The sequence below is a fragment of the Glycine max genome, unplaced genomic scaffold, assembly GCF_000004515.6.
Source record: "Glycine max cultivar Williams 82 unplaced genomic scaffold, Glycine_max_v4.0 scaffold_109, whole genome shotgun sequence".
Taxonomy (NCBI): Eukaryota; Viridiplantae; Streptophyta; class Magnoliopsida; order Fabales; family Fabaceae; genus Glycine; species Glycine max.
Window position 1 is genome coordinate 47,771 of NW_024464759.1, and position 13,045 is coordinate 60,815.

General features: G+C 29.0%; 1 pseudogene; it reads left to right on the plus strand.

Annotated features, from left to right (window-relative positions):
* Window positions 1–13,045, plus strand: part of LOC100799123 (uncharacterized) — a 23,295-nt pseudogene that overhangs the window by 4,235 nt on the left and 6,015 nt on the right.

Sequence of the window (13,045 nt, forward strand, 5' to 3'; positions counted from 1 at the left end):
CCTAGGTCATTTGGGTACCGATCAACCCAATCCAAATATTGTTGTTTGTGTTATCATGTCTTAATAATCGGATCTATATTTAGTTTTGGTGATGTGGGGGATTGATTTAATTATATATGATATTTGTGAATCATGGAGATAAAATACATTTAAGTTATATCACATTTAGTTTATTAAAACAGCTCGTGCTTGGTCTAGAGGCAAGACAAATTACACGCTTTGATGCTCTAGTTAGGTAGGTTCTAATCCTAAACGAGAAAGTTCATCCCAAAACAGATACATATGTAAAATTTAATATATCTATTCATTTTTGTAGTAAATTCAATTGAATGCATAATTTAAACATTTAAAATATGTATTAATTTTACTTTTCTATATATAATATAAATAGCATGGACAATATTTTATGTCTTCATAATTTTACATTTGCTTAATTATATCTTCAAATTTTATTTATTACTAAATTCTTACAAAATTTATGTTCGAGAAAAAAATTATTTTTACTGAAATTGACTTGTAATTTTCAACGATTGTAACTCCACTCACACCCAAGAAATCAATTGTATTGATGCCACCCATTTAAGAAAATTAAAGAGTCAACATGGTGGATGCCTTACACCACAATATTAAAAAGATTAAATACAAAAGTGCTATGGATAATCAATTTATGGTTGTTCATATTTATTTAATAAAAATGGTTATTCACTAACAATGTAAATTTTTTTACACAATCATCCAATCACAACACATTATGTGTGATAAGTTTGTGAACATTAAAATAAGTATCTTATGTGTGATAAGTATGTGAACATTTAAAATAAGTATCTTAAAGTAATTCAGACAATGATTTTTTATTGAATGATAGTAGAAAACTATTTTAAACGGTCAATATATACACATTAAGCTCTATTTATTATACTATATTTTATTATTATTGTTATTATTATTATTATTATTCACTTTTCAATTATCTCTTATATCTATAATTAGGTTATTTCTCTTAGAAAAAATACACACAATCTTTAATGTTTCTAATCTCTCTTTAATCTTTGCTTTTTAATCATTTTAGTAATTAAAATAGCTAATTATCAAACAAATTAAATGGAAAAAACCTACCTAATGGAAAAACAATGGTAGTAAAAAAACAATGGCATTATGTGCAGTACATAAATCTAAGATTAAATTATTATTTTTCTTTATCTTACTTTTAATATCTATTTCGATTCTTTATCTTTCAAAACATTGGTTATGGTGTGCAATTTATTTCATTAAATTCACTTACATGAAAACTATGAAACTAATCGTAATTAGTTCCAAACTTCCAACCTTTCTTATGTAGCATGGCTGAATTAAAACAATAGAGATGACACAAAATCATTAAAACATTATCAAGTAGACTTAAAATGTAAAATCTATTGCGGATTTCTTTAGTAATCAACATTAAATTTAGTATAAAAAAAATAAGATAAATGTTAACAACACACTTTCTAACACACTCTTTTAATCACATTCTATGTTATTGGTTGAAATTTATTAAAAATGACAAAATTTGGAGGATCCCACATCATATTTAAACGAATTTTAAAAGGCACCCAAGAGATTTAAAGGTATATCTTATATTTGAGGCTCATTAATTTTGGAGTCTCCAAAACAAAAAAGTGAGATTGATATATAATAGGAAATGATATAAGAGTCAAATAGGTTATGTTTAAAAAAAGAAGAAGAATAAAATTATTACTATATTAAACGGTCAATATATACACATTAAGCTCTATTTATTTTACTATATTTTATTATTATTATTATTATTATTTTTCACTATTCAATTATCTCTTATATCTATAATTAGGTTATTTCTCTTAAAAAAAATACACAATCTTTAATGTCTCTAATCTCTCTTTAATCTTTGCTTTTTGACCATTTTAGTAATTAAAATAGCTAATCATCAAACAAATTAAATAGAAAAAAATTACCTAATGGAAAAACAATGATAGTAAAAAACAATGGCATTGTGTCCAGTACATAAATCTAAGATTAAATTATTATTTTTCTTTATCTTACTTTTAATATTTATTTCGATTCTTTATCTTTCAAAACATTTGTTATGGTTGTTGGACATGCGGCCTCAATAACTTAAGACAGGATAAATTAATTTCCCACTAACAAACTTTTAACCCTCCTTCCATATGATAGGCTCAGAATGCAGAAGAAGAAGCAACAATCAATTTAATAATGTTCTTTAAACATGCAAGACAAAATTGATTGGAATAAAATAAAAGAGATACGGGAAGAGAGAAATACAAACTCGATTTATATTGGTTCGGCCACTTCCCGTGCCTACGTCCAATCCTCAAGCAACCCACTTGAGATTTGTCACTCTCTTTATAAAATCCTTTTACAAAGTCTGAACCACATAGGGACAACCCTTCCCATGTGTTCATGAATCCTTACAATTTAAGAGACCCTCGGTCCCTTAATCAATCTCTTTGAATAAGAAGAGGAAGAAGAAGAATTCTCTCTTTAAGAGAAGGATATTACAATTGAAGTTCTTAGATGAACTCTTAATAGATTTGCAAGTGTTTGAGCAAGAGTTGTTGAGAGAGCATTTGGCAATGAAGTTCTCTTGGAATATCTCTCTCTTGCTTTTTGAAATCAGTCACACACATATATAGGCCCTTTGTGTCTTTTCAAAATGGTTTGAAGAGATGTGTCTTTTCAAAAAGCTTCTTTTCAAAAAGTTTTTTCTGAAATTTTTCACTGGTAATCAATTACAGGTTTCTGGTAATCAATTACACAGTTATATTTTGAAGGGTCATGACTTTTGAATTTGAATTTCAAGAGTTCCATTGCTAGTAATCGATTACAAATATCTGGTAATTGATTACAGGTTCAAAATTCAAATTCAAAACTCTTTTTAACATTACCAATGCCTTGGATGTCTTGAAAACACTTTGTTTTAAGGCTTGATCTTTAGTTAATCTTGAAGCAAGACTTTGTTTGTTGAAGCAACCTTGTATTAATCTTGAAGCAATGTTTCTCCTTTGAAGCAACCTTATTTGATTTTACTTTGGCATCATCAAAATTATGTATTCATACATTCACAATGGTGTGAAATTTGTGTCATTAAATTCACTTACATGAAAACTATGAAACTATAGTATCTTAATTAGTTCCAAACATCCAACCTTTCTTATGTAGCATGGTTGAATTAAAACAATAGAGATGACTCAAAATCATTAAAACATTATGAAGTGGACTTAAAATCTCAAATCTATTGCTGATTTCTTTGAACTGTAACATGATCTTATATGACACAAATTGATTGTCCCCATAGTAGTAATCAACATTAAATTTAGTATTAAAAAAATAAGTAAGATAAATGTTAACAATACTCTTTCTAACACACTTTTTTAATCACACTCTATGTTATTGGTTGAAATTTATTAAAAATGACAAAATTTGGAGGATCCGACATCATATTTAAACGAATTTTAAAAGGCACCCGAGATTTAAAGGTATATCTTACATTTGAGGCTCATTAATTTTGGAGTCTCCAAAACAAAACAAAAGTGAGATTGATATATAATAGGAAATGATGTAAGAGTCAAATAGGTTATTTTTAAAAAAAGAAGAAGAAGAAAATTATTACTTCTAACTTGAAGATAAGAAATCTATACAGTCAAGAAGTGAACACTTAAATTTAGTAATCTAATCTTGAAGACAAAATTCTTAAAAAGAAGAAGAGAAATGTAACACTTCAATATTTTAAAATATGACCTTGAGATTTAAGTTAGGAATTTAAAAATTTATTAATTCTTCTAATATGTATATTTTTTGTAGAGATTTGTCTTTATAACATCCTGCATTTTAAGTATAATTTGTAATAATTAGTACTATTAATAAATGACAAATACTTTGATAGTTGGTAATCGTCAAATATACTTTAATTTTACATATGATTGTAGGTGATTATGGAACATTTCTAATACATGGAGCCTTGTTTTACCTTAAGATTGGGGTGAATTTTGAATAATCACATTGGAACTCTAGAATTTTAGGTTTTTTTAGGACTTTTTTGATGTTTTTGTGGAGTTTTAGCAGGAAAAGTTATTGAAGAAACCAAGCTCTTCTCGCTTAAGTGTTGCATACTATGTGCTTAAGCAAGCCAAGTCAGAATCAAACCCAAGAAACATTGACATGCCTCACTAAAGCAAGTCATCTTGAGTGCTTGAGCGAGGGGAATTATGAAGATAATTGATGAAGTTAAGCTTGCAAAGCATGAACAAATTAAGTGAGGCTTAAGTGAGCTAAGTAAGAGAACAACCTTGGATTCACTGGGGAGCCTCGCTTAAGCAAAAACTTTAAAAGGCTTAAGCGAGGTAGGCAAGGTAAAGGTTGAACACGAAGACCTCACTTAAATGCAACATTTTGGGCGCTTAAGTAATGATAATCGGTAGCTAAACTGAGATTAATAAGAAGGGCATGCTTGAACGAGATGATTCTCACGTTTGGGGAGTCGCTCCTGTCAGGCCCAAGCCCATATCAGATTATAAAACAACAAAAGTGCAATTGAGGAGGGCATTTGGGAGCAAATTAAGCATAATACATATAAGAAATTGAACTAAGTTCATGTAATTTTCTCCTTTAATATAGTTATTCAATTTTTATTATTCCTCTTCTTCTCTTAATGCTTATTTTAGATTCATCACCTATAATTTGATCTTAGGAAACTAGAGTTTAGTCAACGTATTTTGATTCTCAAACTGAAGAGTATACCTAATTGGGATTGATTCTAGACATAGTTCAATGCCAATTAGGCTCCTTTTGATTCTTAAACGCAATGTTGATTATCTGGATTGATTTGCCAATATACTGGGAATTAATCTCTAAATAACTTAGACTTTTTCACCTAAGACATTAGGGTTAAAATACAATTGTGACAAACTAGTGACAACTTGTCTTTTCGTCATTGTTATAAATAATATTAGCCACAAAATAAAATTTAGTGATAAATAATATATTATTAGTGACAAATTTTACTTTCATCATTAAATTTTAGTCACTAAAAACGACAACATTGAATAATTTACTTGAGTTTCAATATACCAAATAGATAATGGTATTACTCTTGGCATCTATAAAATAAGCTTGTGTTTAAATCACTTCTTTGGTTTCATTTTCCTGCATTTTAAGATGAGTGTAACTCCTTGATTTCTTCTTTTTCACTAGTGTAGTATTGGAAACAAGTTTGTATAAAACAATTCAAATCATACTTCATTGATTCTTCACACTTGAAATATCTCTTCACTTATTCATTAAAAATGAGTTTCAATAATTTTTTGTGAGTTTCTAGGAATTGCTTGAAGGACAAAACCATCACCTTGTACCTGATTTGAGCATTATTGAAATTGGTGAGGTTAATTTTGTGGCTTTTGTCACATAACTATGTAATCATAGTAAGTCTTACAAGAAATATAACTTTTAGTGACATATATGCAATTAGTCAATAATTATATATCATTTGTCTCTAATTTTTAGTTTGTCACTACTATTATTTGCAATAGTGACCAAATTATAAAATGTTACTAATTTTTTTAATAGTGGCCAAATTATAAAACTTTACGAAAATTTCATTATAAGTGACCAAATAATTTGTCACTAATATAATATATTAATGAAGAACTTGTTCCTCTTATTGTAAGGTTGTAGCATATATTAAACTTAATAAATATTTTTTTTATCAGTGTACTAGCGAACAAGCATTTATTTTCAAGAATATTATAGCATATTAGTAAGTATTGCATGAATAATCACTTATTTTTATCGATTGATAAATTTTTTATCACTAATTATTTGAGATATAATTATTTATTAACTTATAATGGATATTTAATACATCTATTATAATGATGAATATAATTTCATTATAATAGAAATAATTAGAAAATAGTTATTTATTTTATATTAGTTTACAATTCCATCATATTAGTGGGGACTAATAAATAGTTCTTTACTTTTTATTACCAATGATAAATTATTCATCACTGAAGCTTTGAAATATTTGTATATATCCATCATCATCATCATCATCATCATCATAATAATAATAATAATAATAATAATAATAATAATAATAATAATAATAATAATAATAATAATAATAATAATAATATATTAGTTGATTTTATACTGAAAATAACTTGTAACCTTATCAAATTTCTTAATGCAAAAAACTCATAATAAATCTATTATTATTGATTAATATCTCTATTAATATTTAGAATTGTTTCAAATTAAATCTTTGATCTATAATTATATTTTATCAATTCTTTACTATAAATACATATTATTTTTAAATTTAATTCTATTTCACAATATTAAAAAATATATAAATGCCATAGTTAGAAATAAAATTAAAATACACTATGTTATCGGTCCAAATTAGCCCTTTTGTTTACAAACAATACATGCTCCCACTGTGATCACATACAATTGTGTATGCAATACAACGAAAACTCATCTATATACATAGATTTACTCTTGCAAAAATAATTTTTTACATTTAAAAATATGTAGTGTTATAAGTATTTTTTAATAAATTTATATATTATAAATATATTTATAAATGTTATAGTTATTATTAAATTTGAATAAGCGAATTACATTAGTTGATTATATATACACACATAATATATATATATATATATATATATATATATATATATATATATATATGGCAAAAATGCATCTTTGGTCTCCCTACTTGTTTCCTATTTCAATTTTGATCCCCATTTAAAATTATTGATGCATTTAGTTCTTCACTTATGTTCAATCCTGTAAATGTGGGCCTCAAGTCCAAATTTAAACGTTGACTGCTACAAAGGAATACTGATTGTCACGTGTCACATTCTAATTGGACGATAACTGTCACATGTCATGTTCTGATTAGACGCGAATAACAACAATACATTTTCATCATCCATGGAGTCAACATCCAATCAGAACTTGACACATGACAGTCATCATTCAATCAAAATGTAACATGTGATAGTCAATATTCCTTTGTAATAGTCAACGTCTAAATCTAGACTTGGGAACCACATTTACAGGATGGAACATAATTGGAGAACTAAATGTGTCAATAATTTAAAATGGGGACCAAAACCAAAATTGGAGACAATTAGGGGACCAAAAAATGCAATTTTGCCTATATATATATAAATTATCTTATATTTTTTATGCTTGTATAGTATTTAATAATTTTGCCTATATATATAAAAATTATTTTATATTTTTAATTAGAACTTTATTTGTCTCCTCTTTATACAAATTATCTTATAAAAGTATTTTTAACTGTCATATTTATCTTTATAAAAAACTTAAATTAAATCTTTATAATCGATGTATCATTTTTTTTATTAGCAAAATGTGAAGCAAATACTAATGATCACATCCACATCAAGCTGACAAGTGACAATTAAGTCTAGTTTAAATTTAAATTTAAAATAATATGTTTTCCATTTATTTTTCCTCATTATCTCCTTACATTTTCATTTTATTTTTAAAATCAGTTTTGGTTATAAAACAATATCAATATCATGCAAAATTTAATTATTCAACAATCCTTAGTGGTGATTGCTAGAAAATTTGTTCTGAACATAAAAGGATGAATGAAACATCTGTTAGAGGTGAGATTAGGGAAGTTGTTGATATATGATAGTACACGAGTAGTTTTTTTTTAAAGTAAGTTTCTTCTTGCTTGATTAATTGTGGGGAGAGTTAGTTATATGCAGAATGATGTCTCGAAAGTCACCATTCTCTTCTGATAACTGATCCTGGTACCCTTTTTGTTATATTAATAATATTATTTGCCTTATAAAAAATAATTAATTGTTAAGATTGTAGATACATAATTAAAAATAGTCACTCATTTGAAATGCCAAAAAATTTCAATTATGAATAATTTATGCAAGGGTTGATCATATTTTTTTCTCTATTAATTATTAGCAATCTTTAAATGTTTCATTAACCCATCATTCACCAACGATGATATATATTCTAATATGTAAATCATTTTTTGAACTCCAAAATCAAGGGTGGAGATTTTGAGTATTTCAAATATGTAAAAACATTCTTCAACTGTTGTATCTTTTAACTCTTAAGGAAGGTGGATCCATTAATATCTTTTACATATGTTCTAATAATTAAAAACTAAACTTAATAGTTAAAAGTCGAGTTGATTGAAGGAGGTCTTGTTACAGACCAAATCATGTAAGGAGTTCTTCTTCACCTTATTTTTGAAAGTATATTAAGAAACGAAATATCAAATGACCGTCTTGCGATGAAGCATTTAGAGGAGGAGCAATGACAAGGTCTAAAAAAATAAGACGTCCCAAGTGAATTTGTGGTTAGGAGAGGGGAGGAGCTTTAGTAGAGTTGGAAGTGTGTATAGACAAAAGATTAGGTGGGGAAAATTGACACTCAAAACCCTATCATTGAAGGTCAGTGAAAATCAGAACATGAATGACTCAAATGCAACATGGATTCTAGCTTCCATATGATTTGTGATACCACTAGAATTGGTTTGTGTGTTCATGATGAGCAAGGGGGATTGGTTTAAGCAATGACATTGTGGAGACAACAATGCATGGACGTTCAAGAAAGTGAAACATGGGGTTTATTAATGACTTCATTTTGTAGCTACAATAAATTTGAATCATGTAGTGTTTATATTAGATTGTAAAATGATAGCTGGCGAGATAAATACTGCATGTGGGGACAGAAAAAATTGAGAAATATTGTTGTTGAATGTAGAAATATTTTAGTTGCTCATTCATCCTATGGAATAGGATTTGTTAAGAGGTAAGCTGCTGATGGAGTTGCTCATGAGTTAGCAAGGATGACTTCATTGTTCCCTAGCCTATACTCTATTAATCATGTAATTCCTTGTATTCAGCATTGCAGAAGCAAATAACACAAGAAGAGATGTTGAATTGTGTTTTTGAAAATTTAATAACTTTTCTAAGACTGATAACACATTTATTGTTTGATGTAAATAGACCTAAAACACTTGGAGATCAGATTGTGTTAGACAATGATAAAAGCAGTTTTCTTTGTAAAAAAAAACAAGATATAAAATTTAAAAATAAATTCAAGCAAAAGAGAGAAATACACAAAGAATTATACTGGTTCGTCATAAACTTAAGACTGCTTTCAGTTCCAGGCGGTTACCAAGGTTTCACTAACTTATGAAAGTTACAAGTATTACTCACTGCCACTTCTTACGCTTGCAAGCTCTACCTCAAACTTGACTTAAACATGGTATTCTTTGTCATACCAAGCCATTGCTAACTCTAAAAAAATCAACAAGATTTGTTTACGCACTACCTAAATATGTGATCGTCTTAAAGATGAATATATCACTCAACACTTTTAGTCTTTTCTCTCAAGGTGTAGAATAATCTGTTTTATGAGCTCAGTATCTTTACAAGAATTTACAAGAAAAAATTAAAGAATAATATTGCATAGATGATTTGTGTCTTGTTTCTTCAGAAATTGTTTCATATATAACCTTCATCTCTAAGTATATGTATGTTGTCTCGATTGGATTCTTCACTCTGTTCTTCGTCTGAAATCTTAAGTCTGTTGAAAAATTTAATGCTTGCATTAAATGCACATCTTTTATTCATGCAAAGTCCATGCTGAAAAGTTAATTTGTCTTGTAATTTAGCAAATAAGTCACTTCTTTCATCAAGTAGGTCTGCAACAACAAAGCACACCTTTTAATGGGACCAACATATGGATTTCATTTATTCTTCGTAGGAGTTTGACATATCCTAAGAGAATATTTTTTGCATGAAAGAATCTCATACACAAAGTATTAAATAAATTTCTTAAATGTTATACCAGATCGTCTTATAAGTGTATTGTCTCAAACTTTAGACGTGCAAATACAAATCATAATTTAATAGCATATCTGATACAACTTTTATCATTTGTATTTATTGACATTTAATCAAAACAATTAGGAGTCTTGATTCGTCTTTAACATGTAAATGCCTTTTGACTTAACAAACATTTTGATTCATAATAAAATGAGATAAGAATTATATGGTAAAAAAATAAAGATAATTTAATTGTGATTTAATATTGCTAAAAATTTGTGATTTTGTTGGTTAATTTGTTTGTGTTTGTGTTATGAATGGCTTAGGAAGCCTAAACATGTCCTAAACCAAAATTATTAAAAGAATATATTGGTTGAACTTAGATATTTATTTTATAAATTATAGGTTTTATTTTTATTAAAATAATATAATGTTAACGTATAAATAATAATTATTTATTATTGGCATCACTTGGGACCATTTAAATGTATTGTGTTTTTCCAGTAAAAAAAAGTATTGTGTTTTTTCAGGAGGAATAAATCAATAAAGAATAAATCTTATATTAGTCGTACTTTCCATTTCTTTGAAGCTCTCTGTCACTACTAAAAAAAGGCTTTTTTACGACACACCTTCAAGGTCAGTGGCATTATAAACGTTGTAGTAGGCTGCATGGTGACATTTATGTAAATATTTAACTTCTACAACGACGTTTGATTGCTACACCGTCGTAGTTGCTTAAGCGGTGATATTTTTGTAATTAAGAACTTCGTCAACAAAGACAGTGCTAGAAAAGACTGTCTTTGAACACTGCTTTTCCACCATGTTTTTGGAAAGCACCGTCTTAGACTTGCCCGACATGAAACCAATTGGCTCGTGCCCTCACTCACTACTGGACTACGTGCACAACCTTCAACCCTCCTTGAGGTCATCGTCTCCTTTGTAGCTATCTTCTTCATCGCCTCGCCCCATCGTCGAACATCTTCGGCCAGCGTTCAGTTACCGCCGTTCAATCTACACTTTTTTCTAGATGGGGTGGTAAGTAGTTTTTTTCCTCCATTGGGTTTGGTTGGACAATGTTGTCGGTATTAAGGAGTTCTTATTGGTCGTGCCGCAGATTTAGTGTTCTTCCAGAACGGAATAATGGAGTCGTGGCTTGAGAGCAAAGGTTTGGAAGATGCAAACCAGGTGTTGGCTTATTTTGCTTTGTCCAAAATTGGAGAAACCCCTATTGATGGTAGGACTGATACCAATCTTGAAGGACTCATTGTTGCAAATTGGAGAAACCCCTATTGATTTAGTGCTCTTGCAAGGTTTCTTCTTTTTACTGTCATACATACTAGTCAGCCCCTGGATTTACTTAAATCTTCAAATTGAAATCCCTGCAGTTAACTTGGTTATGGGCTAAAATCATAGCAACCTTAGAGACTATAATTGCACGCTTATGTATGTTTAAAAGCCAGGTTCTTGACAAGGAGGTGTTTCAAAAGCAGATGTTGGAGAAACTTATATGGATTTGTTCCGTTATGCTTGTTGGAGCACCTCATGGAGGGGTTTCAGTAGGTGTCATGGACAAGGAATTCCGCAGTGAAGTAAGCTTTGCAATATACATATTCTCAAAGTTAATATGCAATTTTGTTTGGATCAACTTCTCTATAAATATTTATATAGGAGAATAAGATAACAAGCATAAAATTTTATTCTATAAGCTAAATTTAACTTGTGCATTAGTAAAATGAGCTTTTGGAGAAGTTAAAATTAGCATATTAATATTCTGTAACCTGTAGGGGATGGTTGAATTTTTTGCATCGGGTGATTGGTCTCATCTTGTATATAGGTTGGGGCACCCTTTGTGCCCTTCATATATAATACAAATAATTTGCTGAGTAAAAAAAACAAAATTGTTTGGCTTCTTCAAAAAGTTGATTTTAACTTATGGGAGAAAATTATTTCATTTTTTCTTTTCATTCTCTTCTCTTATAAGTGTTTATGGACAAACTTATCGAAACATGGTCTTAACCAATGATATTTTGTTTGATTGGAAAAATATATTACATGTACATGATTTGATTAAAATTGTGTGGTTAATAGGATGGTTGGTGATTGCATCAGTATCCTCTCTCTCATATGTATATATATGATTTCTGTAAAAATATACATACACTGATCTAAACATGCAAATAAATTTAAATAGCATATTTAGATCAAACAGCGGAAATTAAAAGGAATTACAAGCGTACCTCCAGCCATTGCAAATCGAACGAGAAGCGGCTCACACACAAACCTGAAAGACAGTTTTGTTCTTCCAGACCCTTACTCACTCTGAATAGATGGTGTATTTTTTCTGAATAGAGAAGTGGGTTTGGTGATACAAAACTGAGAGCACCCCATCCTATTTATAGAGTCTGTCCATCACAGAGCTCTCTCAACTTGTTATCAGAACGTGAGATAGGAAGTTATCAGACGTGAGATAAGAAGTTATCAGTACGTGAGATGATGGGTACGTGATTTGTTACTGAAGGTAGTTGCAAATATATTTTTCAAAGATATGGGATGAATGTGGATGGAAAATGGACCAGATTCAGAAGTAACAAATTTTTCCAAAATAATAAAATATAAAGGAATGTGCAACGTGCACATAACGTGGGCCTCTAACATTCTCCCACTTGGTCCATTTAACTCAACATCAACCATAACAAGAAACATAATATATGAGTCATGGCGATAGGTCCTCTGATGATGAGTAGTATCTTCCATGTACCACAATATATCGAGTCTCTCAACACTAGCTCTCAACTTAATGAATAAACCATATGTTTATTCTATATCTAAACTGAATGATTTTTCTCGAAATAAATAAATATGTGCACAAAACGATATGAGAAAATATCTAACTGAATAAGAGTTTCATTGAAAATAACAAATGTACGTACAATGAAATTACATCATGGAACCAAGTCCCATTCGTACTACATGATCCTTAAAATTCTTTGGTGGCATGCCTTTAGTTAAAGGATCAGCAATCATTAACTCAGTGTTAACGTGTTCAATGACCACTTTCTTTTCTTTAACACGTTCTCTTATGGCTAAGTACTTGATGTCGATGTGCTTACTTCGACTTCCACTTTTGTGTTTTAGCCATAAACCACTGCAGCAAAGTTGTC